The sequence below is a fragment of the Thalassophryne amazonica genome, chromosome 8 (genome assembly GCF_902500255.1).
Source record: "Thalassophryne amazonica chromosome 8, fThaAma1.1, whole genome shotgun sequence".
Taxonomy (NCBI): Eukaryota; Metazoa; Chordata; class Actinopteri; order Batrachoidiformes; family Batrachoididae; genus Thalassophryne; species Thalassophryne amazonica.
Genome location: NC_047110.1, coordinates 43,262,855 through 43,290,020, shown reverse-complemented (window position 1 = coordinate 43,290,020; position 27,166 = coordinate 43,262,855). Strand labels below are relative to the sequence as shown.

Here is a 27,166-nt window from a genome sequence, read left to right as displayed (position 1 = left end):
GGCCGAAGAACAGTGACCAGCGGGCTTGCCTGGGGTTCAGCCGCTTGGCGGTCCTGATATACTCCAGGTTCCGGTGGTCAGTGAAAATCGTGAATGGCACGGACGTTCCCTCCAACAGATGTCTCCACTCTTCAAGAGCCTCTTTCACCACAAGGAGTTCTCGATTGCCGACGTCATAGTTCCGTTCGGCCGGGGTCAACCTGCGGGAGAAATAGGCACACGGGTGAAGGACCTTATTGGTCTCTCCGCTCTGGGATAGCACGGCTCCTATCCCTGAGTCCGATGCGTCCACTTCAACCACAAACTGGCGACTAGGATCGGGCTGCACCAGAACGGGTGCAGACGAGAAGCGCCGTTTCAACTCCTTGAACGCGGCATCGCACCGATCCAACCAGGTGAAGGGGACTTTTGGAGAGGTCAGGGCTGTCAGGGGGCTAACTACCTGACTGTAGCCCTTAATGAACCTCCTGTAGAAATTCGCAAAGCCGAGGAACTGTTGCAGCTTCCTACGGCTGGTGGGTTGGGGCCAGTCTCTCACCGCCGCAACCTTGGCCGGATCAGGAGCGACAGAGTTGGGGGAGATGATAAACCCCAGGAAGGACAAAGAAGTGCGGTGAAACTCACACTTCTCGCCCTTAACAAACAGCCGGTTCTCTAACAACCGCTGCAGGACCTGACGTACATGCTGGACATGGGTCTCAGGATCCGGAGAAAAGATGAGAATATCGTCCAGATATACGAAGACGAATCGGTGCAGGAAGTCCCGCAAGACGTCGTTAACCAAGGCTTGGAACGTCGCGGGGGCGTTGGTAAGGCCGAACGGCATGACCAGGTACTCAAAGTGACCTAATGGGGTGTTGAATGCCGTCTTCCATTCGTCTCCCTTCCGGATCCGAACCAGGTGATACGCATTGCTAAGATCCAGCTTAGTAAAGATCTTGGCTCCATGCAGGGGGGTGAACACGGAATCTAATAATGGCAACGGGTATCGGTTGCGAACCGTAATCTCATTCAGCCCCCTATAATCAATACATGGACGAAGTCCGCCATCTTTCTTGCCCACAAAAAAGAAACCTGCCCCCATCGGGGAGGTGGAGTTCCGGATCAGCCCGGCAGCTAATGAGTCCCGGATGTAGGTCTCCATTGATTCGCGCTCAGGTCATGAGAGGTTGTACAGCCTGCTGGACGGGAACTCAGCGCCTGGAGCCAAATCAATGGCACAATCGTACGGACGGTGCGGGGGAAGGGTGAGTGCCAGATCCTTGCTGAAGACATCAGCAAGATCGTGGTACTCAACCGGCACTGCCGTCAGATTGGGAGGGACTTTGACCTCCTCCTTAGCCTGGGAACCGGGAGGAACCGAGGATTCTAAACACCCCCGATGGCAGGTTTCGCTCCACTGAACCACCACCCCAGACGGCCAATCGATCCGGGGATTGTGCTTTAACATCCATGGGATGCCCAAATCACACGGGAGGTAGAAGGAGTTACAAAAAACTCAATCTCCTCCCGGTGGTTTCCAGACACCACCAGAGTTACTGGTTGTGTCTTGTGTGTGAGTAAAGGGAGGAGGGTGCCATCTAGTGCCCGCACCTGCAACGGCGAAGGAAGCGCCACCAGAGGGAGCCCTACCTCCTTTGCCCATCTGCTGTCTAGCAGATTCCCTTCTGACCCCGTGTCCACCAGTGCTCGGGCTTGAAGGGTTAAATCCCCGCTCAGGATTGTGACTGGGAGTCGTGTGGCAATTTGTGTGTGTCTCACTTGAATGTCTTGACCCCCCCTTAGCCCAGTCTCTAAGGGCGAGTGTTGACGTTTTGGCCATTTGGGGCAGTCTCTCTGTGTGTGCTCTGCTGAGCTGCAGAGAAAACACTCTCAACGGATCAGCCTCCCCATTTTGGCCCTGTGCGTCTCCCTAACAACGTCAACAGGCGGAGCTGTTGCCCCACAAAGCGCTGCGGCTGTGGAGCGTGGGGAGGGCGGCCCCTTTTCGAACCCGGAAGGGAGAGGGGCGGCGCGTATCCGGTCACGTCCTTCGCCTCGACGGCGTTCCTCTAACCGATTGTCTAATCGTATAATGAGATCAATAAGCCCGTCCAAATCCCGCGGTTCGTCCTTAGCCACCAGGTGCTCCTTCAGGACCAACGACAGTCCGTTTATGAAGGCGGCACGGAGGGCAGTGCTATTCCAGCCGGACCTCGCAGCCGCGATGCGGAAGTCGACTGCATAAGCAGCTGTGCTTCGGCGCCCCTGTCTCATTGACAGCAGCACGGCTGAAGCGATTTCTCCTCTATTTGGGTGATCGAACACTGTTCTGAATCCCCTCACAAACCCATCATACATCAGAAGGAGCCGTGAATTTTGCTCCCAGAGCGCTGTAGCCCAAGCGCGTGCCTTACCGCGAAGCAGATTAATCACATAAGCTATCTTACTAGCATCAGTCGCGTACATGACGGGACGTTGTGCGAAGACGAGCGAACATTGCATAAGAAAGTCCGCGCACGTCTCCACACAACCCCCGTATGGCTCCGGAGGGCTTATGTATGCTTCAGGGGAAGGTGGGAGGGGTCGTTGAACGACCTGTGGAACGTCACTGTTGTGCACAGGATCGACAGGAGGGGGAGCCACAGCAGCGCCCTGAGGGCGCGCTTCCACGTGCGCGGCGAGAGCCTCCACCCTGCGGTTAAGGAGGACGTTCTGCTCGGTCATTAGATCCAACCGAGCCGTAAAAGCGGTGAGGATTCGCTGCAACTCACTGATCATGCCTCCTGCAGACGCCTGTGCGCCCTGCTCTTCCATTGGCCGTTCAACAGCCGGTTGACGCCCCTCGGGGTCCATGACGTTGGCCGAGATATCCTGTTGTGAAAGTGTAGGAACACGGACCCACAACGGGGGCGCAAATGAACGGACAATGGAGGAAGTCAAATAACAACACTTTACTGTTGTGAATAGCACAACAAACACAGCAGATTACAATAATAGTCAATGAAGTCAATTCACAAAACTGTGTCGCGTGGGCAGGCTCGAAGATAAGAGACGTCTGTCCAAAGCAGAACCGGAACCACACGATTTCCTCCGCCACCGAACCCCGGGAATACTGGAGCCGCCAAGTCCCGAACTCCCAGGTGGCCACTGCCTCCGCTTGTCGGATCTGGTACTGCTGGCGAGGAACAAAAACAGTTAGATGTGGGTGCGTCTGCACCCAGCAACACGTATGGTGGAAGACCACCTCCACCTCTCGTCGGAAAAAAAGGAAACAAAATATCTGCTATCCAACACACAAAGCAACAGGTATTCCTGTCAGGAAGACAACAAAGTCGGCTGAGTACGTTACCTCCTCGGTAGAGCGATATCTCAGCAAAGAGGTGGAGATGTCGTCTTGCTGATATACCACTGAAGATCAGATGATTGGTGACAGCTGTCGTAGGTGATAAGTGACAGCTGTCACCCCGGCTGCTCCTGTGAGGCGGCAGCGCCCTCTTGTGCCTGGAGCCCGCACTCCAGGCAGGGTGCCCTCTGGTGGTGGTGGGCCAGCAGTACCTCCTCTTCAGCGGCCCACACAACACATGCCCTCCGATGCTTCCTTGAAATATGACGGAGTGATGGTTACAAACGTATATTTTTCCCTCCTGATCTGAGCCCACAGGTGGACGCCGGGGTGGAACCAGGACTGAGCAGCAGCAGTGAGATGGCAGCAGCAATGACAGGCAGAGGGGGAGCTGGGAAATTGCATTTTAAATAGCCTGCCCAATTAAGATTTAGGTGATCATGTAAATAGTGTGTTTTAGTAGGAGATCTTTGGTAATGATGTGAATCTAAAAGCCTCCTTACACAGGGATGGAGTTCCTTCTGCTTCCCTTGTGTGACCAGAAAATTGCGGACGACTCCACAGGACATTGAAGCAATGCACAGTGCATGCCTAGGTCATACAAGTGATGCTCTGTGGAGGCACACAGGATGCTATAGTCACCATGAAGTTTTGAGCGTGTTCAAAACAAACACAGAAGGGAAGCAGATCTTGAGGATGCTCAAAGGACGCACAGATGACACCATGGTGGGCCAATGGAAGCTGAAAGAACACACAATGATCGGAGCTGTTTTCCATTATTTTTATGACTAAAGTTCATGTTATAAAGTACAAAATGATTTCCTTGTCAGCCTATGTTCCACCGAGTTTGTCGGAACATTTGTGCGTGTTCAAAACTTTGAGTGGATGTTGGGCTTTTCCGCATGTTTGTTTTCCATTTTGTTTGCTGCTTGTCCACTGCTTTCCCTGTACCTGTCTGATTGTTCATTCTGGGTTTGTGATTGGCCAAAGCTCCTGTGTCAGTTCAGCATAAGTGGAGAAAGCAACAACATGGAGCACAACTCCATGTCTAGAAGAAAAAGACTGCTTGCTCTCTCTCTCTCTCTCTCTCTCTCTCTCTCTCTCTCTCTCTCTCTCTCTCTCTCTCTCTCTCTCTCTCTCTCTCTCTCTCTCTCTCTCTCTCTCTCTCACTCAGTGGGGAGATGTGGTGGAGTTGTTTGATGTCCTGGTGCATGAACAGTCAGAAATATGACTTCATGCTTTTAGACCAAAGCAAACTCTGCTTAAATCCAGCAAATACAACCCCTGGCAAAAATTATGGAATCACCGGCCTCGGAGGATGTTCATTCAGTTGTTTAATTTTGTAGAAAAAAAGCAGATCACAGACATGACACAAAACTAAAGTCATTCCAAATGGCAACTTTCTGGCTTTAAGAAACACTATAAGAAATCAGGAAAACAAATTGTGGCAGCCAGTAACGGTTACTTTTTAGACCAAGCAGAGGGAAAAAAATATGGACTCACTCAATTCTGAGGAAAAAATTATGGAATCACCCTGTAAATTTTCATCCCCAAAACTAACACCTGCATCAAATCAGATCAAATCGCTAGTCTGCATCTAAAAAGGAGTGATCACACCTTGGAGAGCTGTTGCACCAAGTGGACTGACATGAATCATGGCTCCAACACGGGAGATGTCAATTGAAACAAAGGAGAGGATTATCAAACTCTTAAAAGAGAGTAAATCATCACGCAATGTTGCAAAAGATGTTGGTTATTCACAGTCAGCTGTGTCTAAACTCTGGACCAAATACAAACAACATGGGAAGGTTGTTAAAGGCAAACATAGTGGTAGACCAAGGAAGACATCAAAGCATCAAAACAGAAAACTTGAAGCAATATGTCTCAAAAATCGAAAATGCACAACAAAACAAATGAGGAACGAATGGGAGGAAACTGGAGTCAACGTCTGTGACCAAACTGTAAGAAACCGCCTAAAGGAAATGGGATTTACATACAGAAAAGCTAAACGAAAGCCATCATTAACACCTAAACAGAAAAAAACAAGGTTACAATGGGCTAAGGAAAAGCAATCGTGGACTGTGGATGACTGGATGAAAGTCATATTCAGTGATGAATCTCGAATCTGCATTGGGCAAGGTGATGATGCTGGAACTTTTGTTTGGTGCCCTTCCAATGAGATTTATAAAGATGACTGCCTGAAGAGAACATGTAAATTGATGATATGGGGCTGCATGTCAGGTAAAGGCACTGGGGAGATGGCTGTCATTACATCATCAATAAATGATGTATATATATATATATATATATATATATATATATATATATATATATATATATATATATATATATATATATAAATAAATATTTATATAAATATTTAAGCATAAAAATTCAAAAAGAAAAAATAATATAGCACCTTCAACTGCACCACAGACTAAAACAGTTAAATGTGGTCTATTAAACATTAGGTCTCTCTCTTCTAAGTCCCTGTTGGTAAATGATATAATAATTGATCAACATATTGATTTATTCTGCCTTACAGAAACCTGGTTACACCAGGATGAATATGTTAGTTTAAATGAGTCAACACCCCCGAGTCACACTAACTGCCAGAATGCTCGTAGCATGGGCCGAGGGGGAGGATTAGCAGCAATCTTCCATTCCAGCTTATTAATTAATCAAAAACCCAGATAGAGCTTTAATTCATTTGAAAGCTTGACTCTTAGTCTTGTCCATCCAAATTGGAAGTCCCAAAAACCAGTTTTATTTGTTATTATCTATCGTCCACCTGGTCGTTACTGTGAGTTTCTCTGTGAATTTTCAGACCTTTTGTCTGACTTAGTGCTTAGCTCAGATAAGATAATTATAGTGGGCGATTTTAACATCCACACAGATGCTGAGAATGACAGCCTCAACACTGCATTTAATCTATTATTAGACTCAATTGGCTTTGCTCAAAATGTAAATGAGTCCACCCACCACTTTAATCATATCTTAGATCTTGTTCTGACTTATGGTATGGAAATTGAAGACTTAACAGTATTCCCTGAAAACTCCCTTTTGTCTGATCATTTCTTAATAACATTTACATTTACTCTGATGGACTACCCAGCAGTGGGGAATAAGTTTCATTACACTAGAAGTCTTTCAGAAAGCGCTGTAACTAGGTTTAAGGATATGATTCCTTCTTTATGTTCTCTAATGCCATATACCAACACAGTGCAGAGTAGCTACCTAAACTCTGTAAGTGAGATAGAGTATCTCGTCAATAGTTTTACATCCTCATTGAAGACAACTTTGGATGCTGTAGCTCCTCTGAAAAAGAGAGATTTAAATCAGAAGTGCCTGACTTCGTGGTATAACTCACAAACTTGCAGCTTAAAGCAGATAACCCGTACGTTGGAGAGGAAATGGTGTTTCACTAATTTAGAAGATCTTCACTTAGCCTGGAAAAAGAGTCTGTTGCTTTATAAAAAAAAGCCCTCCGTAAAGCTAGGACATCTTACTACTCATCACTACTTGAAGAAAATAAGAACAACCCCAGGTTTCTTTTCAGCACTGTAGCCAGGCTGACAAAGAGTCAGAGCTCTATTGAGCCGAGTATTCCTTTAACTTTAACTAGTAATGACTTCATGACTTTCTTTGCTAATAAAATTTTAACTATTAGAGAAAAAAATACTCATAACCATCCCAAAGACATATCGTTATCTTTGGCTGCTTTCAGTGATGCTGGTATTTGGTTAGACTCTTTCTCTCTGATTGTTCTGTCTGAGTTATTTTCATTAGTTACTTCATCCAAACCATCAACATGTCTATTAGACCCCATTCCTACCAGGCTGCTCAAGGAAGCCCTACCATTATTTAATGCTTCGATCTTAAATATGATCAGTCTATCTTTATTAGTTGGCTATGTACCACAGGCTTTTAAGGTGGCAGTAATTAAACCATTACTTAAAAAGCCATCACTTGACCCAGCTATCTTAGCTAATTATAGGGCAATCTCCAACCTTCCTTTTCTGTCAAAAATTCTTGAAAGGGTAGTTGTAAAACAGCTAACTGATCATCTGCAGAGGAATGGTGTATTTGAAGAGTTTCAGTCAGGTTTTAGAATTCATCATAGTACAGAAACAGCATTAGTGAAGGTTACAAATGATCTTCTTATGGCCTCAGACAGTGGACTCATCTCTGTGCTTGTTCTGTTAGACCTCAGTGCTGCTTTTGATACTGTTGACCATAAAATTTTATTACAGAGATTAGAGCATGCCATAGGTATTAAAGGCACTGCGCTGCGGTGGTTTGAATCATATTTATCTAATAGATTACAATTTGTTCATGTAAATGGGGAATCTTCTTCACAGACTAAGGTTAATTATGGAGTTCCACAAGGTTCTGTGCTAGGACCAATTTTATTCACTTTATACATGCTTCCCTTAGGCAGTATTATTAGACGGCATTGCTTAAATTTTCATTGTTACGCAGATGATACCCAGCTTTATCTATCCATGAAGCCAGAGGACACACACCAATTAGCTAAACTGCAGGATTGTCTTACAGACATAAAGACATGGATGACCTCTAATTTCCTGCTTTTAAACTCAGATAAAACTGAAGTTATTGTACTTGGCCCCACAAATCTTAGAAACATGGTGTCTAACCAGATCCTTACTCTGGATGGCATTACCCTGACCTCTAGTAATACTGTGAGAAATCTTGGAGTCATTTTTGATCAGGATATGTCATTCAATGCGCATATTAAACAAATATGTAGGACTGCTTTTTTGCATTTACGCAATATCTCTAAAATTAGAAAGATCTTGTCTCAGAGTGATGCTGAAAAACTAATTCATGCATTTATTTCCTCTAGGCTGGACTATTGTAATTCATTATTATCAGGTTGTCCTAAAAGTTCCCTGAAAAGCCTTCAGTTAATTCAAAATGCTGCAGCTAGAGTACTAACGGAGACTAGAAGGAGAGAGCATATCTCACCCATATTGGCCTCTCTTCATTGGCTTCCTGTTAATTCTAGAATAGAATTTAAAATTCTTCTTCTTACTTATAAGGTTTTGAATAATCAGGTCCCATCTTATCTTAGGGACCTCATAGTACCATATCACCCCAATAGAGCACTTCGCTCTCAGACTGCAGGCTTACTTGTAGTTCCCAGGGATTTGTAAGAGTAGAATGGGAGGCAGAGCCTTCAGCTTTCAGGCTCCTCTCCTGTGGAACCAGCTCCCAATTCGGATCAGGGAGACAGACACCCTCTCTACTTTTAAGATTAGGCTTAAAACTTTCCCTTTTGCTAAAGCTTATAGTTAGGGCTGGATCAGGTGACCCTGAACCATCCCTTAGTTATGCTGCTATAGACTTAGACTGCTGGGGGGTTCCCATGATGCACTGAGTGTTTCTTTCTCTTTTTGCTCTGTATGCACCACTCTGCATTTAATCATTAGTGATTGATCTCTGCTCCCCTCCACAGCATGTCTTTTTCCTGGTTCTGTCCCTCAGCCCCAACCAGTCCCAGCAGAAGACTGCCCCTCCCTGAGCCTGGTTCTGCTGGAGGTTTCGTCCTGTTAAAAGGGAGTTTTTACTTCCCACTGTCGCCAAGTGCTTGCTCATAGGGGGTCGTTTTGACCATTGGGGTTTTTACGTAATTATTGTATGGCTTTGCCTTACAATATAAAGCGCCTTGGGGCAACTGTTTGTTGTGATTTGGCGCTATATAAATAAAATTGATTGATTGATTGATTGATTGAAATGCACAAGTTTACATTGATATTTTGGACACTTTTCTTATCCCATCAATTGAAAGGATGTTTGGGGATGATGAAATCATTTTTCAAGATGATAATGCATCTTGCCATAGAGCAAAAACTGTGAAAACATTCCTTGCAAAAAGACACACAGGGTCAATGTCATGGCCTGCAAATAGTCCGGATCTTAATCCAATTGAAAATCTTTGGTGGAAGTTGAAGAAAATGGTCCATGACAAGGCTCCAACTTGCAAAGCTGATCTGGCAACAGCAATCAAAGAAAGTTGGAGCCAGATTGATGAAGAGTACTGTTTGTCACTCATTAAGTCTGTTGTGTGGGCCGCCAGAAGAGGAGGTACTGCTGGCCCACCACCAGAGGGCGCCCTGCCTGAAGTGCGGGCTTCAGGCACGAGAGGGCGCTGCCGCCTACAGGAACAGCCGAGGTGACAGCTGTCTCTCATCAACTATGACAGCTGTCACCGATCATCTGCATCTCACCTGGGATAAAAGCAGGATGACACCTCCACCACATATCGACTTCTGCGAGAGGTAATATTCTCAGCCTTAAGCTGTGCCGTACTGCACTGTGTGTTTCTGATCTTTGTACAGGAGGTTTCAGTCGTTTGTGTCAGCGGGAAGCTGAGCTGGTCGGTAACGACAGGGTGACGGATCGCACCCTTCACGATCAGTGAGACAAGTGACTGTTCAGGTTCTGTAAAAGACTGTGTTCATATTTTCAGAGGTGGAGGTGGAATTCCCACCATTATTGTTACGGGGTGTACACACACCCACACTTGACTGTCTTTGTTCTCCGCCAGCAGTACCAGATCCGACACGCTGAGACGGTGGCCACCTGGGGACTTCGGGACTTGGCGGCTCCAGTATCCCTCGGGTTCGGTGGCGGTGGAAATCGTGTGGTTCCGGTTCGTCTCCAGACGGGCGTCTCCTATCGTCGAGCCTGCCCACACGACACCTTTATTGATTGACTTGTATTCATTCTGTAATTTGCTGTGTTTGGTTGTGGCATTCACAACAGTAAAGTGTTCAAATTTAACTCCTTCTATTGTCCGTTCATTTACGCCCCCTGTTGTGGGTCTGTGTCACTACACTTTCCCAACAAAGTCCATGCCTCAGAGACTGCAAGCTGTTATAAAAGCCAGAGGTGGTGCAACAAAATACTAGTGATGTGTTGGAGCGTTCTTTTGTTTTTCATGATTCCATAATTTTTTCCTCAGAATTGAGTGATTCCCTATTTTTTTCCCTCTGCTTGGTCTAAAAAAGTAACCGTTACTGACTGCCACAATTTTTTTTCCTTATTTCTTATAGTGTTTCTTAAAGCCAGAAAGTTGCCATTTGAAATGACTTTAGTTTTGTGTCATGTCTGTGATCTGCTTTTTTTCCACAAAATTAAACAACCTCCTCCATCATCCGAGGCCGGTGATTCCATAATTTTTGGAATCACCGGCCTCGGAGGATGTTCATTCAGTTGTTTAATTTTGTAGAAAAAAAGCAGATCACAGACATGACACAAAACTAAAGTCATTCCAAATGGCAACTTTCTGGCTTTAAGAAACACTATAAGAAATCAGGAAAACAAATTGTGACAGTCAGTAACAGTTACTTTTTTAGACCAAGCAGAGGAAAAAAATATGGAATCACTCAATTCTGAGGAATAAATTATGGAATCACCCTGTAAATTTCCATCCCCCAAACTAAAACCTGCATCAAATCAGATCTGCTCGTTGACATTGACCCTATGCCATGACATTGATCCTATGTGTCTTTTTGCAAGGAATGTTTTCACAGTTTTTGCTCTATGGCAAGATGCATTATCATCTTGAAAAATGATTTCATCATCCACAAACATCCTTTCAATTGTCCAAAATATCAACGTAAACTTGTGCATTTATTGATGATGTAATGACAGCCATCTCCCCAGTGTCTTTACCTGACATGCAGCCCCATATCATCAATGACTGTGGAAATTTAGATGTTCTCTTCAGGCAATCATTTTTATAAATCTCATTGGAACGGCACCAAACAAAAGTTCCAGCATTATCACCTTGCCCAATGCAGATTTGAGATTCATCACTGAATATCACTTTCATCCAGTCATCCACAGTCCACGATTGCTTTTCCTTAGCCCATTGTAACCTTGTTTATTCTGTTTAGGTGTTAATGATGGCTTTCGTTTAGCTTTTCTGTATGTAAATCCCATTTCCTTTAGGCGGTTTCTTACAGTTCAGTCATAGACGTTGACTCCAGTTTCCTCCCATTCGTTCCTCATTTGTTTTGTTGTGCATTTTTGGATTTTTGAGACATATTGCTTTAAGTTTTCTGTCTTGACACTTTGATGTCTTCCTTGGTCTACCAGTATGTTTGCCTTTAACAACCTTCCCATGTTTTTTGTATTTGGTCCTGAGTTTAGACACAGCTGACTGTGAACAACCAACATCTTTTGCAACATTGCATGATGATTTACTCTCTTTTAAGAGTTTGATAATCCTCTCCTTTGTTTCAACTGACATCTCTCGTGTTGGAGCCATGATTCATGTCAGTCCACTTGGTGCAACAGCTCTCCAAGGTGTGATCACTCCTTTTTAGATGCAGACTAATGAGCAGATCTGATATGATGCAGGTGTTAGTTTTGGGAATGAAAATTTACAGGGTGATTCCATAATTTTTTCCTCAGAATTGAGTGATTCCATATTTTTTTCCTCTGCTTGGTCTAAAAAAGTAACCATTACTGACTGCCACAATCTTTTTTTCTTGATTTCCTATAGTGTTTCTTAAAGCCAGAAAGTTGCCATTTGAAATGACTTTAGTTTTGTGTCATGTGTGTGATCTGCTTTTTTTCTACAAAATTAAACAACTGAATGAACATCCTCCGAGGCCGGTGATTCCATAATTTTTGCCAGGGGTTGTATAAACTAGGATAATCCTTCTGCTCAGTGCAGAGCTCTGTGGAAATTTAATGTTATCTGTAGCACCCCAACTTCACGGGAGACAACGATGATGCACAAGGGATGTTGAAGCACCTACAGTGTATACAGAAAGGTTTTTTGTAGCTGCATCCTTTGTGTGTCTTGGCAAATTTCTTTTTATGTAAAGGTCCCCTTAGTGTACATGTAGCATGCAGTTCAGGTTGTCTGCCAGAATTCGTTCATGGATTTGTTTCATTCTTTAGTCAAGGTTGCACGTAAGCAAGTCTGGGTTTGGATTGTAAAATAAGATCATCAATGAATGCTTTTCCCAGTGAAATCTTGGGAACTTTCTCTGCCATCTCTAATGTACAGTATTGCAAAGAGCAAGCTTCTTTTCTGATCTCCTGTACGCTACATGTTTTCTACCACAACACTCCCACATACAGTGAATATTATTATTTCTTTTAATAGGAATTGAAGGTTTTGCACAGTAAATGCATGAGTCTGCTGATATGACACAGAAGCCTATTCTGCATTCAGACAAAAGCTCATTCATATCCAAGCATACACATGTGGCTGCATGAAAGTGGAGATGAAGTAGAGTCATCTGAGCTCAGGAAGTCAACAGCTTGAAAGTGAATTCTTGTCATGTGGTTATCTCATAGAAATGAAAACAAATTACACATCAATCGCCAAATGTGACATAGTTATATAGTTAAAAGCATAATAAAAATGTAGGAGTGCCTGCTGTCTAAACTCTAGAAGTGGAGTGTGCTTTGCTCGTGTACTGGTAACAGAGTGCAGAGTCCACGTTTGTCAAAGTGACAGGATGTCACATGTCCTTGGCACAGTGCTGAAAGATGACCTCTAGGAAGAAGTAGAGAGAGTCAGAGCTGCGTGTCCTCAGAGTGAGCTGCAAAAAGTTTGTACCTGAGTTTTCAGAGGTGGTGTTTGTAGTTGCCATCTGCCACGCCGGTGTTTGCCAACCCGGACAGTGGGAATATCACCTCAACCGGCAACTTAGCCCCGCGACTGGACAGCAACAACGTCCGAGGCCCAACGTGGTGAATTCACTGAGGCCGCGCGCTGCGTCATTAGAGCCGCGCGTCACGAGTGCTGCTTCCCCGAGGCCTCGTGCAGCCACCGCGGATCCATCAGCGCGGAAACACCGAGGCCGCGCGGCACCAGCGCAGTGCAGATCCATCCCGGTGATAAACAACACAGGCTGTTAACATCGGCGATCGACAAGCCGCTCATAAGCCGACCATGGGGCCTAAGAAGGTTCTGACAGCGGAGGAAGGTGACGATATTAAAAAATCTCTGGACTTTTTATCAGAGGAGATTTCTGTTGTGAAGCAGCAACAGAAATCAATCATGGATCTGGTGGAGGAGGTGAAGGCATTACGGCTCCAGAATGCCGAGAAAGACCGGCATCTGGTGCAGCTGGAAAATAGAGTGGCTGAATTGGAGCAGTACACCAGAATCAACGACGTCATCATCACAGGTCTTCACATCAAACCACGGTCCTACGCACGGGCGGTAACAGATGAGAGCGGAGGGGATCCCAGTGAACAGGAGGTCAGCTCTGTGGAAAAACAGGTTGCTGATTTCCTCCTATCTAAAGGTATAGAGATGGATTTAAATAACATTGAAGCGTGCCACCCTCTGCCCCGGAGAAATGACGGTGATAAACGAACCGTCATCATGAGATTCATCAACAGAAAACACAAAACAGCACTGTTAAAACAAGGAAGAAAACTGAAAGGGACAAACGTATTCATCAATGAACATCTCACCAAACGGAATGCCGACATCGCCAGGAAAGCACGCTTCTTGAAGAAACAGGGAAAAATCCAGCACACATGGACTTCAAACTGTAAAATATTCATCAAACTGAACGGATCACCAGAACAAGCAAAAGTCATGGCAATAAGGAACATCGAGGAGCTGGACAAATATGAACAATAGTGTTTCTTAAAGCGAGGATCTGGACAAATATGACCAATAAGGTATGAGGACACAAACACATCACAACACCATGACACAGACCAGAGGAACCTATTCATCTACTACCTATTCATCTACATCTGGAGACAAGAAGGATATAACTCAAAGGATTGCTGATCATGGAAAAGTAGAACTGAGAACATTTAAATACACAGACCACAATGTACTGGACTTGGAGCACGATATAGACCCGGACAATAATTTCTTCTCAAATATCAATGACAGTTGTTGCTATTATACAGATGAACAGTTTAATCGGATCATTAAAACGGATAACAAATTATCAATAATCCATTTCAACAGCAGAAGTCTATATGCAAACTTTAACAACATTAAAGAATATTTAAGTCAGTTTAAAAAAATATTTAACATAATTGCTATATCAGAAACATGGATCAATGAAGATAAAGGAATGGATTTTGAACTGGATGGATATGAATTTAATTGTGTAAACAGAAAGAATAAGAGTGGAGGAGGAGTGGCTGTGTATGTGGATAAGAACATGGATTATAAAATAGTAGACGATATGACAACTGTGATTGATAACTTATTAGAATGTATAACTATTGAAATATGTGAAGAAAAAAGCAAAAATGTATTAGTCAGCTGTATATATAGAGCACCAGGATCTAGTATTGAAACATTCACTGACTGTATGGGAAAAATGTTCTCAAAAACTAATCAAAAAACTGTGTTCATTTGTGGTGACTTAAATATTGATCTGCTCAATCCAAATAAGCATAAAATAACAGATGAATTTATCAGTATAATGTACAGTATGAGTTTATATCCAAAAATCACCAGGCCAAGCAGAATTACATCCCATAGTGCCACCTTAATTGATAATATATTCAGCAATGATATTGAGAATAACACTGTGAGTGGATTATTAATCAATGACATTAGTGATCATCTACCAGTTTTCATCGTTTATAATAGAAACCATCGGCGGAATCAGCCAGAGGAGAAAATAAAATACAGGCGAGTGCGGACAGAGGAAAACATGAACACACTAAAGAAGGATTTACAGGAGCAAAACTGGGAAAAGGTATACAGTGAAAGTGATGTTGATAGTGCATATGAAACTTTTTTACAAATATTTACATCATTATATGATAAAAATTGTCCAATTAAACAAGACTACAGAAAACAAAAAATCCAAGCTCGACCATGGATGACGAAAGGGTTACGAAATGCATGTAATAAGAAAAATACACTGTATAGAGAATTCATAAAACTAAAGACTAAAGAGGCAGAAAATAGATATAAGAAATACAAAAATAGATTAACTAATATTATACGGGTATGTAGGAAGGAATATTATAGTAACATATTATATAATAACAAAAACAATATTAAAGGAATATGGGATATATTAAATAGCATTATCAAAAATGGTAATAAAAAACAGAGTTACCCTCAGTATTTCATTGATAATAATGTCAAGAAGGAAAATAAGGATGAGGTAGTCAACGGTTTTAATAATTTTTTTGTAAATATTGGACCAAGCTTGGCAGAAAAAATTCCCGATTCCCAACCTGAGGATTGGGATAATAATCTCATAGAAAGAAATCCCTGTTCAATGTTCCTCACAGCAGTGGATGGAAATGAAATTATAGACATTGTGAATAATTGTAAATATAAAACATCTACCGATTTAAATGAAATTGATATGGTGGTGGTAAAACAGGTCATTGAATGGATTGTAGAACCATTAACATACATCTGTAACTTATCATTTCAAACCGGTAAATTTCCCAATCAAATGAAAATAGCTAAGGTTGTGCCGCTGTATAAGACTGGGGATAGACACCACTTCACAAATTATAGACCTGTTTCTTTGCTTCCACAATTTTCCAAATTATTAGAAAAGTTATTCAATAATAGATTAGACAAATTCATAAATAAACATAAATTACTTACTGATAGTCAATATGGATTCAGAGCACATAGTTCAACATCACTTGCATTAATAGAATCAGTTGAGGAGATTACAAACGCCATAGACCACAAATTACATTCAGTTGGAATATTTATAGACCTTAAAAAGGCTTTTGATACAATCAATCATGACATATTAATCAGTAAACTTGAACAGTATGGGATTAGGGGGTTGGTGTTGCACTGGGTGAGAAGCTACTTAAGTAACAGAAAACAGTTTGTGAAGTTGGGGGAATATACATCATCATGCTTGGACAATGCTTGTGGCGTCCCACAGGGGTCAGTATTGGGTCCAAAACTGTTTCTAATTTATATAAATGATATTGTCAATGTTTCCAAAATATTAAAATTAGTATTATTTGCAGATGACACAAGCATTTTTTGTTCAGGGGGGGATTTGCAGGAGTTACTGAGGAGGATCAGTATAGAAATGGGAAAATTGAAAATATGGTTTGACAGAAACAAATTATCATTAAACTTAAGTAAAACAAAATACATGTTATTTGGCTATTGTAATACAGACATACAGGTTCAGTTACAAGTTGAGGGGGTAGATATTGAAAGGGTACATGAAAATAAGTTTCTGGGGGTGATAATAGATGATAAGATAAACTGGAAGACTCATATAAAACATATACAAAGTAAACTGTCAAGAAGCATTTCAGTTCTAAACAAAGCGAAACATATTCTGGACCACAACTCACTCCGCATTCTTTACTGCTCACTGGTTTTACCATATTTACAGTACTGTGCAGAGGTATGGGGTAATACTTATAAAGGTACAACACAATCACTATCAGTAATGCAGAAAAGAGCTATAAGAATTATTCATAATACTGGCTATAGAGATCATACAAATCCACTATTTTTACAATCCAAATTCTTAAAATTCACAGACTTGGTTCATTTTCAAACAGTACAAATTGTGTATAAAGCAATAAACAATTTACTTCCAGCAAATATTAAAAATATGTTTTTTAACAGATCAGGGGATTACAGTCTGAGGGGGAAATTTAATTTAAAGCATCAGTGGGCACGAACAACATTAAAAGGTTTCTGTATTTCTGTCTGTGGGGTGAGGATGTGGAACAGATTGGGAGTGGGGCTCAAGCAATGTCCAAGCATGAACCAGTTCAAACAGCGGTACAAAAATATGGTTTTTTCTGGGTATAGGGAGGAGGAAGGGTAATGAGGGTTAGGGTGTTTTTGTTGTTTGCTTCGGCTTGTAAATATATAGTATTTTGTATGTAAGTAGGTATGTGTAGGTGTATATTTATGTTTGTGTATATATACGTGTATATATGTATATGTGTATATATGTGTATGTTGATGTGTATATGTATGTGTGTGTATATATATGTATATATATATATATTGATATCGGTTTAGGTGTGTAGGAATTTATGTGTATATGTGGCAAAGGGTATTACTGGTTGTGGGGAAGAAGGGGTAGGGATAAATAAGCTGATGCTTCACCCTACCCCTTTTCGGACATGTTGGGTACACAGTAGGAACTTTTTTGTTGTTGTCTTTACTGATCTATCTTGTAATTGTTGTTGTATCAAATGTTCGAAATAAACAGTTTTCATTCATTCATTCATTCATTCATTCATTCATTCATTCATTCATTTTCATTCATTCATTCATTCATTCATTCATTCAAGTAGAAACACACAGAAGGCCTATTACACAGTTTCCATCCTTTGCAGGGAAAAAAAACTTGGGTATTAACTCATATTCACATTTCACTGTACACAGTGAATAAGGAGCGTGATCAACTCCACACAGTTGTGCAAACACATGCTCTGCACCGCTTTAATGTGGAGTGGTGGTGGTGAGGTAATCCTGCAGATGTTTCAGTCTAATTATTATCTCTCACTGTGGCACACAGAAATGTGCTTGCTTGGATTTAAAACAGGTGTGGCAACAGACAGGAAGGAAAACATGGTATAAGCTCAATAAATATTCAATATATGTGATAAAACCATATAGTGCTTGCTGTGTTCACTGGGTTTATGAATGAAACACAGCAATTGATGGAGTATCATATGGCAGCTCGGCCGTAGGCTGCATCACTCAAGCGGAGAGACAAAGGTGGGTGAATCTTAATGAAACTGTCGCTCATCCTCAAAATACAACAGCAAGAAAATGCAGCTGACCTACAGGAGGACCTGATTTTGGATATGTTACAGTGTTAGTGTGAGTCAGGATAATCGTGATTGCTCGAAACATGGTCGAGAGGGTGTGGGGGACCCCCATTCATGAGAGCACCATCCCGTCACGCACACACGCACCTCAACCACGATGCATGAACAAGAGAAAAAAAGCTTCTACTCATTTTGACAAACATGCATGAGGAGAACTTAAATTGTGAGGGGAGTCCCCCCCAGGGGAGTCCCCCCCCCACCCCCACCCCCCCTACTCGACACACCACACACTGACACTGCACATTTGTGTCCTGCAAACAAGGGTAACCCTGGTGAACTTCATTGACATTCAAAACACCCTCTCACCCTGGTGCACATACAGTGACAACCCTCTCTCTTTCTTTGAAAGACTCACCCCCTCCTGAGGTGCTGGTGGCTGAGGAATTGCCACAACCCATTTTGCGTCGATGGAGCCACTGTCCAAGCAGAGTGGAGATGCTTCAAGAGGAGAAGAACAAAAGCAGGGATGCCCAAAACCCGAAGGCAGTGAGGGAGCACCAAGGGAGCAAGGGATGACAGTTGGCTGAAAAAAATGACTCCTTCTGTGACAAGGGGTGTCCCGTGGTTATGTCATCCCCTCCACACATACACACTGTGCACATGCACACAGAGTCTTCAGTCTGCTCCCACTGTAAGCAATGAGAATGAAGTGAAAGCATGGCGAGAGAGAAGCTTTTATACACACAGAGAGACAGAGAGAGAGAGAGAGAGGAAGATGGTATGCCCTCACATGATTTGCTCTTTTCCTCCACCCTGACATGGTTGCCCAGGAAACCGGGGGAAAGGAGGTGGATTGTGGGGTGAGACAGCCAATGGAGAGCTCAGTTTTTATATAAAGGTGAATAACTGAACTGCATTTAAGGAGCAGTGATGCATCAGCGACGTGTGTGACATCCTGTAAAATCCCCAGTGTGTCTTTGGACTCTAAAACCTGGAAGGCTTTCAGATCCAAATTCAGTTTTTGGACTGAGGTGTATCTTTCACTGGCGGTACAGTGGCTTACCAGTTAGCACTGGTGCCTCACAGCAAGAAGGTCATGGGGTTGCTTCCCACCCTTTCTGTGTGGAGTTTGCATGTTTTCCCCGTGTCTGTGTGGGGGTGCTTCGGTTTCCTCCCACCATCACAAACATGCTTATTTAGGGTCTACTCCTCTCACTGCCCTTGACCAGCATCTCTACATCTGGAGTTGGTCCCCGTTCACCGTACTGTGGCTGCCCACTGCTCCTAGTGGTTGGATTGTGTCTAACTAATTAGGATGGGTTAATAAACACAGAGGACAAATTTCGTTGTATGTATGTACGTATATGTACAGTGACAGTAAAGGCTCTGTTCTATTCTATTCAAAAGCAAAGGCATGTCTCATATTCATAAGTGAGTATTGGAGATTTGCGAATTGGACACGTGCACATGCTCTGTGTGTGTGTGTGTGTGTGTGTGTGTGTGTGTGTGTGTGTGTGTGTGTGTGTGTGTGTGTGTGTGTGTGTGTGTGTGTGTGTGTGTGTGTGTAAGATTTACTGTCATCTAGTGGTGAGGTTGCAGATTGCATTATTCCGCTGCCATTCACAAATTTGTTTTTCTTCACATTTTTGCTTCTTTGGCTACAGGGATTTAAGCTGCCTCACCCTTTTTGTGAAAAGCAATATGTATGATCCTCCATTTCACAAAAATGACCATTCTCAAATTTCTTAGCCTGCACTACCAACAATCAGACAGTATATATGTCACAAACACCAGGAGAAAGTGACTCACCCGGCTGGAAAGAAGCACACACTTGGGTTGAAAGGAAACTGGTGTATTCTCTCAAAAGTATCACAGAGGTCAGCCACAGGCCAGTACATAGAAAGGCTGGTAGCAGTATCCAGGTCAAGTATTCTCACAGTCTCTGTTCTGAATACTGAGAAGTCAAAAAAACATACAGGTGAAAGTATAAAAATCGGCAGGGAAAAACTCTAAAGTAAAAAAAAAAAACAGGAAAGGGTCTAAACACACTGAAAACTAGCGCAATGGAGAGCGTGAGAATCAAAGGGCAAGGACTTGCCATCTGGTGTTAAGTGAAGACATGCTTTCTGCTTTTAAATGCTGCCAGAGTATAACTAATTAATGTAACGTGGAATCCAGGAGTGTGTGAATAACATGTGGGTGAGTGCATGAAACAGAAAGTAACCAGGCACCGTGAATGCAGCAGAGATGCGGAAAAAGGTGAAATGGGAGGTTAAATGAAACAAAATCACAAATAGTTAAATATAAATAAAACCAGGCGTTCCATTAGAAAATAGAGGATGGAAAACCAACTAAAGCATATCACCAGTGAGAACTGATGGGTGCCCCCTTCTGTTGCCGAGCAATGACAGGGAAAAGCAAACAGCTGTGGAAGAGAAAACACACTGCTGCTGGTGAAAACACTGAAAAGAGAAAACTGTCAGCTGTACTGAATGATAAACAAAGCAAGTGAGCAATTATGCCTGTCCCAAACCAAAGATCCAGGTAAATACAAAAAAAAAACCCTTCCTGAGGGAGTGTGTCTGTGCATACAGGTTGACAATCACTGATTCCTCTTCTTTTTTTAAATATTCTAGTCCCGCTGAAAAATGTGGAAGGCAGCGTAAGTGTGTCCCTTTTGGGCTACTGTATCAACAGAATTGCAGCACGCCAGCCTCCATGCAGATATAAAGGACTCATTCCAAGCTTATGAAACCACATTGTCATTTTTGCAGGTTATACCCTAGGGTGGTCCTTATTTTGCAAACTTTTGAAATGCTGTGTAAAATGTTATTTGCTACCTCAAAATTTTGTTTGCTAGCTCAAAAGCATTGAAATTTTGCTATTTTCATGCTGTATGACGCTTTACTAACTAAAGCTTGAAAATCACCTATGGAGGCCATCTTGAATTTTTAAGTTTCTCAATTTTAGCAGAAAATGGCAAAATTTCAGTGCTTTTGAGCTACCTCTAAAAATTTATTTATGCACACAAAATTTTACACAGCATGTTTTCTCATCAATTGGAACCTATTTAGGGGATCAGAGTATTAAATTCAGAGTATTAAGTAGGTGATGTTCCGCAGAAAATAGCAAAATTTAAATGCTTTTGAGCTACCTCTAAAATTTATACAAACAAAATTTTACACAGCATGTTTTCTCATCAATTGGAACCTATTCAGGAGGTCAGAGTATTAAATTTCAAAATTTGTAAAATAAGGACCACCCTATTGTACAGTAATAAGATAAGACTTTATTGATCTCACAGTGGAGAAATTCACATGTTACTTCAGCTCTTAAAAAAAAAAAGACATGAATGCTGTATTTCATTTCTGCTTCTCGACACCCCTAAATCCTACACATTGTAGCATTAATTACAGGCGATTAGTCATGGACTTTTCGATGACTAATGGTACCCAACTAGTATACTAATAATTTTATTTTTCCGTCCCAACCCTATTAAAAATGCCCAAAAGAAAAAAAAAGTTGCCCCCTCACTGTTTTGTGCCAGTGTGGTTTAAAATGGTGTAAACTGAATGATTTTTTTAGGCTCTGGTATGCAGAAATATCTTTCCTAATTAAGCAACCTGTTGTGATGTTCCAAAAAGGAGACACAAGCATCTGTCTCTCTGAGTGCTCTTCTTTGAGTCAAAGAGCAGTCATAAGAAGCTGCAGACTTTTCACAAACCCACAAGGTCAGTATTAATTTATGCAGTCAAATAAATGTGAACATTCCCTCTTTACATTCTGTTATTTGCTGAGATGAGACTGGAGCAGATACACAAAGTTTAGACAGTACGTAGTATTGCTCTAATTCTAACATCCACTCGGGGGTGTGATCGTCTGAAGTCTGGCTCAGAACTGAGACTCTTGAAATTCAAATGAGACTATTCATTCACAAATGTTCTGTCTATGAATAAAAATTGGATCAGATTTTATATTGTGCAGGCAGGCTAATTATGGTTTCATTCATTTTCATCAGTGCCAACAGCTGGTAAATGGCTTCATGCACTGGAGCTGCAAGTTGGAATGTCTCATCCACTCTCACATGAGATGCACAATGGTGAGTCTGGGCCATGCTAAAATACGAAATGGAGCGAAATGGGGACTGATAATCATGAAATGGGGTAAAATGTAACGAAATGGCGCAGAGTGAACCAGACTGACTTGAAATAATTACTTTTATTTAATTGTTAGGCTTTTGTTTTTTGTGAGATGTGCTCAGTACACGTAGTAGGGGCAGGTGCACCATCTGGCGTTCATTACGTTTTACCCCCATTTCATTATTATCAGTCCCCATTTCATCCCATTTCACTAAAAAAATTTAATAAAAGTATTTAATTGAATCATATTTGGAGTCGGTCTGCTCCATATCGCTACATTTAACCCCCATTTCATTATTATCAGTCCCCATTTTGCTCCATTTCACTTAAAAATAATTAAATAAAATAACTTAATTTAATCATATTTAATCACATTTGGAGTCAGTCTGCTCCATTTTGTTACGTTTTACCCCCGTTTCATTATTATCAGTCCCCATTTTGCTCCATTTCGCTTAAAAATAATTAAAAGTAATTAATTGGGGGGCGCAAATGAACGGTCAATAGATGAGCCAAAAAGTAACAATTTAATGTTGTGAAGGTGCACAATGAATATACAAACAATCTCAGTATCTGATAACAGTCAATCCACAAAGGTGACGTGTGGGCAGGCTCGAGGATAGAAGACGTCTGTCCTGAGAAGAGACGGAACCACACGATTTCCGCCTCCACCGAACCTGGTGAATACTGGAGCCGCCAAGTCCCGAATTCCCAGGTGATCACGTCCCCGACTGTCGGATCTGGTACTGCTGGCGAAGAGCAAAGACAGTCAAGTGTGGGTGTGTGTACACCCAGTAACAACAACGGTGGGAATGCCACCTCCACCTCTAACACACACTCATGCAGCGTCTGTGTAACCACTTATCTGACGTAGGACGAAACAGTCGCGACCCACGCCGGTCCTCTGGTTGACAGCTGCAACACAATAGCACTTGGAATCAATCAATATAGGCAGAGAATGTTACCTCCATAGAAGTACGATATCTCGGCAACGAGGTGGAGATGACGTCTGGTCTTTATGGAGTGAGATGATGTAGAGTAGATGGGTGACAGCTGTCAGGAGATAATGAGTGACAGCTGTCACCCCCTGCTGTGTCCGTGGCGGCAGCGCCCTCTCGTGCCTGAAGCCCGCACTTCAGGCAGGGCGCCCTCTGGTGGTGGGCCAGCAGTACCTCCTCTTCTGGCGGCCCACACAACAGGACCCCCCATCAACGGGCGCCTCCTGGCGCCCAACCAGGCTTGTTCGGGTGACGGTGGTAGAAGTCGGCCAGGAGGGCCGGATCCAGGATGAAGCTCCTCTTCACCCAGGAGCGTTCTTCGGGTCCATACCCCTCCCAGTCCACCAAATACTGGAACCCCCGGCCCATCCGACGGACGTCCAGGAGCCAGCGCACCGTCCAAGCCGGCTCCCCGTCGATGATCCGAGCAGGAGACGGCGCCGGTCCGGGAGCACAGAGGGGTGAGGTGTGGTGAGGTTTGATCCTTGAAACATGACAGACCGGGTGGATCCGCAGTGAAGCCGGGAGTTGGAGCTTCACTGCGGCAGGACTGAGGACTTTGAGGATCTTGTATGGTCCAATATATCTGTCCTTGAGTTTCGGGGAGTCCACCTGGAGGGGGATGTCCTTCGTGGATAGCCACACCTCCTGCCCGGGCTGGTAAGCAGGGGCCGGGGATCGCCGGCGGTCTGCATGGGTCTTCGCCCTCGTCCGGGCCTTCAACAAGGCAGAACGGGTGGAGCGCCACACCCGACGGCACTTCCGCAGGTGGGCCTGGACCGAGGGCACACCGACCTCTCCCTCCACCACGGGAAACAACGGGGGCTGATACCCCAAACACACCTCAAATGGGGAGAGGCCGGTGGCAGAGGACACCTGGCTGTTATGCGCATACTCGATCCAGGCCAGATGTTCACTCCAGGCTGTCGGGTGTGCGGACGTCACACAGCGCAGGGCTTGCTCCAATTCCTGATTGGTCCGTTCTGCCTGTCCATTGGTCTGCGGGTGATACCCGGACGAGAGGCTCACAGTGGCCCCCAGTTCCCGGCAGAAGCTCCTCCAGACGTGTGAGGAGAACTGGGGACCACGATCAGAGACGATGTCGGTGGGTATCCCATGCAGACGGACGACGTAGTGGACCAGGAGGTCTGCTGTCTCCTGGGCTGTTGGGAGCTTCGGGAGGGCCATGAAGTGGGCCGCCTTGGAGAATCGGTCCACTATCGTGAAGATGGTGGTGTTGCCCTGGGACGGCGGGAGGCCCGTGACGAAATCCAGGCCGATATGGGACCAGGGGCGATGAGGCACAGGTAGCGGCTGGAGAAGTCCTTGGGACCTTTTGTGGTCTGCCTTGCCCCTGGCACAGGTGGTGCAGGCCTGGATGTATTCCCGTACGTCGGCCTCCATAGACGCCCACCAGAAGCGCTGCCGGACAACTGCCACGGTCCTTCGCACCCCTGGATGACAGGAGAGCTTGGAACCGTGACAGAAGTCCAAGACTGCAGCTCTGGCCTCTGGTGGGACGTACAAACGGTTCTTCGGACCAGTTCCGGGGTCCGGGCTCCGTCCCAGGGCCTCCCGGACGATCTTCTCCACGTCCCAGGTGAGGGTGGCCATGATAGCGGACTCAGGCAGGATGGGCTCCGATGGATCCGACAGTGCAGTTTTGACCTCCTCTTCGTGTACCCGGGACAAGGCATCCGACCTCTGGTTCTTGGTCCCGGGGCGATAGGTGATCCGGAAGTCAAAACGCCCGAAGAACAGTGACCAGCGGGCTTGCCTGGGGTTCAGCCGCTTGGCGGTCCTGATATACTCCAGGTTCCGATGGTCAGTGAAAACCGTGAACGGCACAGACGCTCCCTCCAACAGGTGTCTCCACTCCTCAAGAGCCTCTTTCACCGCAAGGAGTTCTCGATTGCCGACGTCATAGTTCCGTTCAGCCGGGGTCAACCTGCGAGAAAAGTAGGCACACGGGTGAAGAACCTTATCGGTCTCTCCGCTCTGGGATAGCACGCCTCCTATCCCTGAGTCAGAGGTGTCCACTTCAACCACGAACTGGCGGCTAGGGTCGGGCTGCACCAAAACTGGCGCAGTAGAGAACCGTCGTTTCAACTCCTTGAACGCGGCTTCGCACCGATCCGACCAGGTGAAGGGGACTTTTGGAGAGGTCAGGGCTGTCAGGGGGCTAACTACCTGACTGTAGCCCTTAATGAACCTCCTATAGAAATTAGCGAAGCCAAGGAACTGTTGCAGCTTCCTACGGCTTGTTGGTTGGGGCCAATCTCTCACCGCCGCAACCTTGGCCGGATCAGGGGCGACGGAGTTAGAGGAGATGATAAACCCCAGGAAGGACAAAGACGTGCGGTGAAACTCGCACTTCTCGCCCTTCACAAACAGTCGGTTCTCTAACAACCGCTGCAGGACCTGACGTACATGCTGGACATGGGTCTCAGGATCCGGAGAAAAGATGAGAATATCGTCCAGATATACGAAGACGAATCGGTGCAGGAAGTCCCGCAAGACGTTGTTAACCAAGGCTTGGAACGTCGCGGGGGCGTTGGTGAGGCCGAACGGCATGACCAGGTACTCAAAGTGACCTAACAGGGTGTTAAATGCCGTCTTCCATTCGTCTCCCTTCCGGATCCGAACCAGGTGATACGCATTTCTAAGATCCAGCTTAGTAAAGATTTTGGCTCCATGCAGGGGGGTGAACACGGAATCCAACAATGGCAACGGGTATCGGTTGCGAACCGTAATCTCATTCAGCCCCCTGTAATCAATGCATGGACGGAGTCCGCCATCTTTCTTGCCCACAAAAAAGAAACCTGCCCCCATCGGGGAGGTGGAGTTCCGGATCAGCCCTGCAGCTAATGAGTCCCGGATGTAGGTCTCCATTGATTCGCGCTCAGGTCGTGAGAGGTTGTACAGCCTGCTGGACGGGAACTCAGCGCCTGGAACCAAATCAATGGCACAATCGTACGGACGGTGCGGGGGAAGGGTGAGTGCCAGATCCTTGCTGAAGACGTCAGCAAGATTGTGGTACTCAACCGGCACTGCCGTCAGATTGGGAGGGACTTTGACCTCCTCCTTAGCATGTAAACCGGGAGGAACCGAGGATCCTAAACACACCCGATGGCAGGTTTCGCTCCACTGAACCACCACCCCAGACGGCCAATCAATCCGGGGATTGTCTTTCAACATCCATGGGAAGCCCAAAATCACGCGGGAGGTAGAAGGAGTTACAAAAAACTCAATCTCCTCCCGATGGTTTCCAGACACCACCAGAGTTACTGGTTGTGTCTTGTGTGTGATTAAAGGGAGGAGGGTGCCACCTAGTGCCCACACCTGCAATGGCGAAGGAAGCGCCACCAGAGGGAGCCCTACCTCCCTTGCTCATCTGCTGTCTAGCAGATTCCCTTCTGACCCCGTGTCCACCAGTGCTGGGGCTTGAAGGGTTAAATCCCCGCTCAGGATTGTAACTGGGAGTCGTGTGGCAATCTGTGTGTGTCCCACGTGAATGTTTTGACCCCCCCTTAGCCCAGTCTCTAAGGGCGGTTGTTGTTGTTGTGGCCGTTTGGGGCAGTTTTTCTGTATGTGCTCCTTTGAGCTGCAGAGAAAACACTCCCCGCGGACCAGCCTCCTCATTTTGGCCCTGTGCGTCTCCGTAACAACGTCAGCAGGGGGAGCTGTTGCCCCACAGAGCGATGCGGCTGTGGAGCGTGGGGAGGGCGGCCCCTTTTCGAACCCGGAAGGGAGAGGGACGGCGCATATCCGGCCACGTCCTTCACCTCGCTCCCGATGGCGTTCCTCCAACCGATTGTCTAACCGTATAACGAGATCGATAAGCCCATCTAAATCCCGCGGTTCCTCCTTAGCTACCAGATGCTCCTACAGGACCGATGACAGTCCGTTTATGAAGGCGTTATTCCAGCCGGACC

At 44.6% G+C, this 27,166-nt stretch overlaps 1 long non-coding RNA gene across 1 annotated transcript in view; it reads right to left on the bottom strand.

Moving 5' to 3' along the window:
- LOC117515499 overlaps window positions 1-18,896 on the bottom strand; it is a 59,580-nt gene extending 40,684 nt beyond the window's left edge. Inside the window, exon 1 of the long non-coding RNA XR_004562173.1 lies at window positions 18,513-18,896. This is a non-coding gene — a long non-coding RNA (uncharacterized LOC117515499). The remainder of the gene's footprint in view (window positions 1-18,512) is intronic.
- Window positions 18,897-27,166: the final 8,270 nt, after the last annotated feature.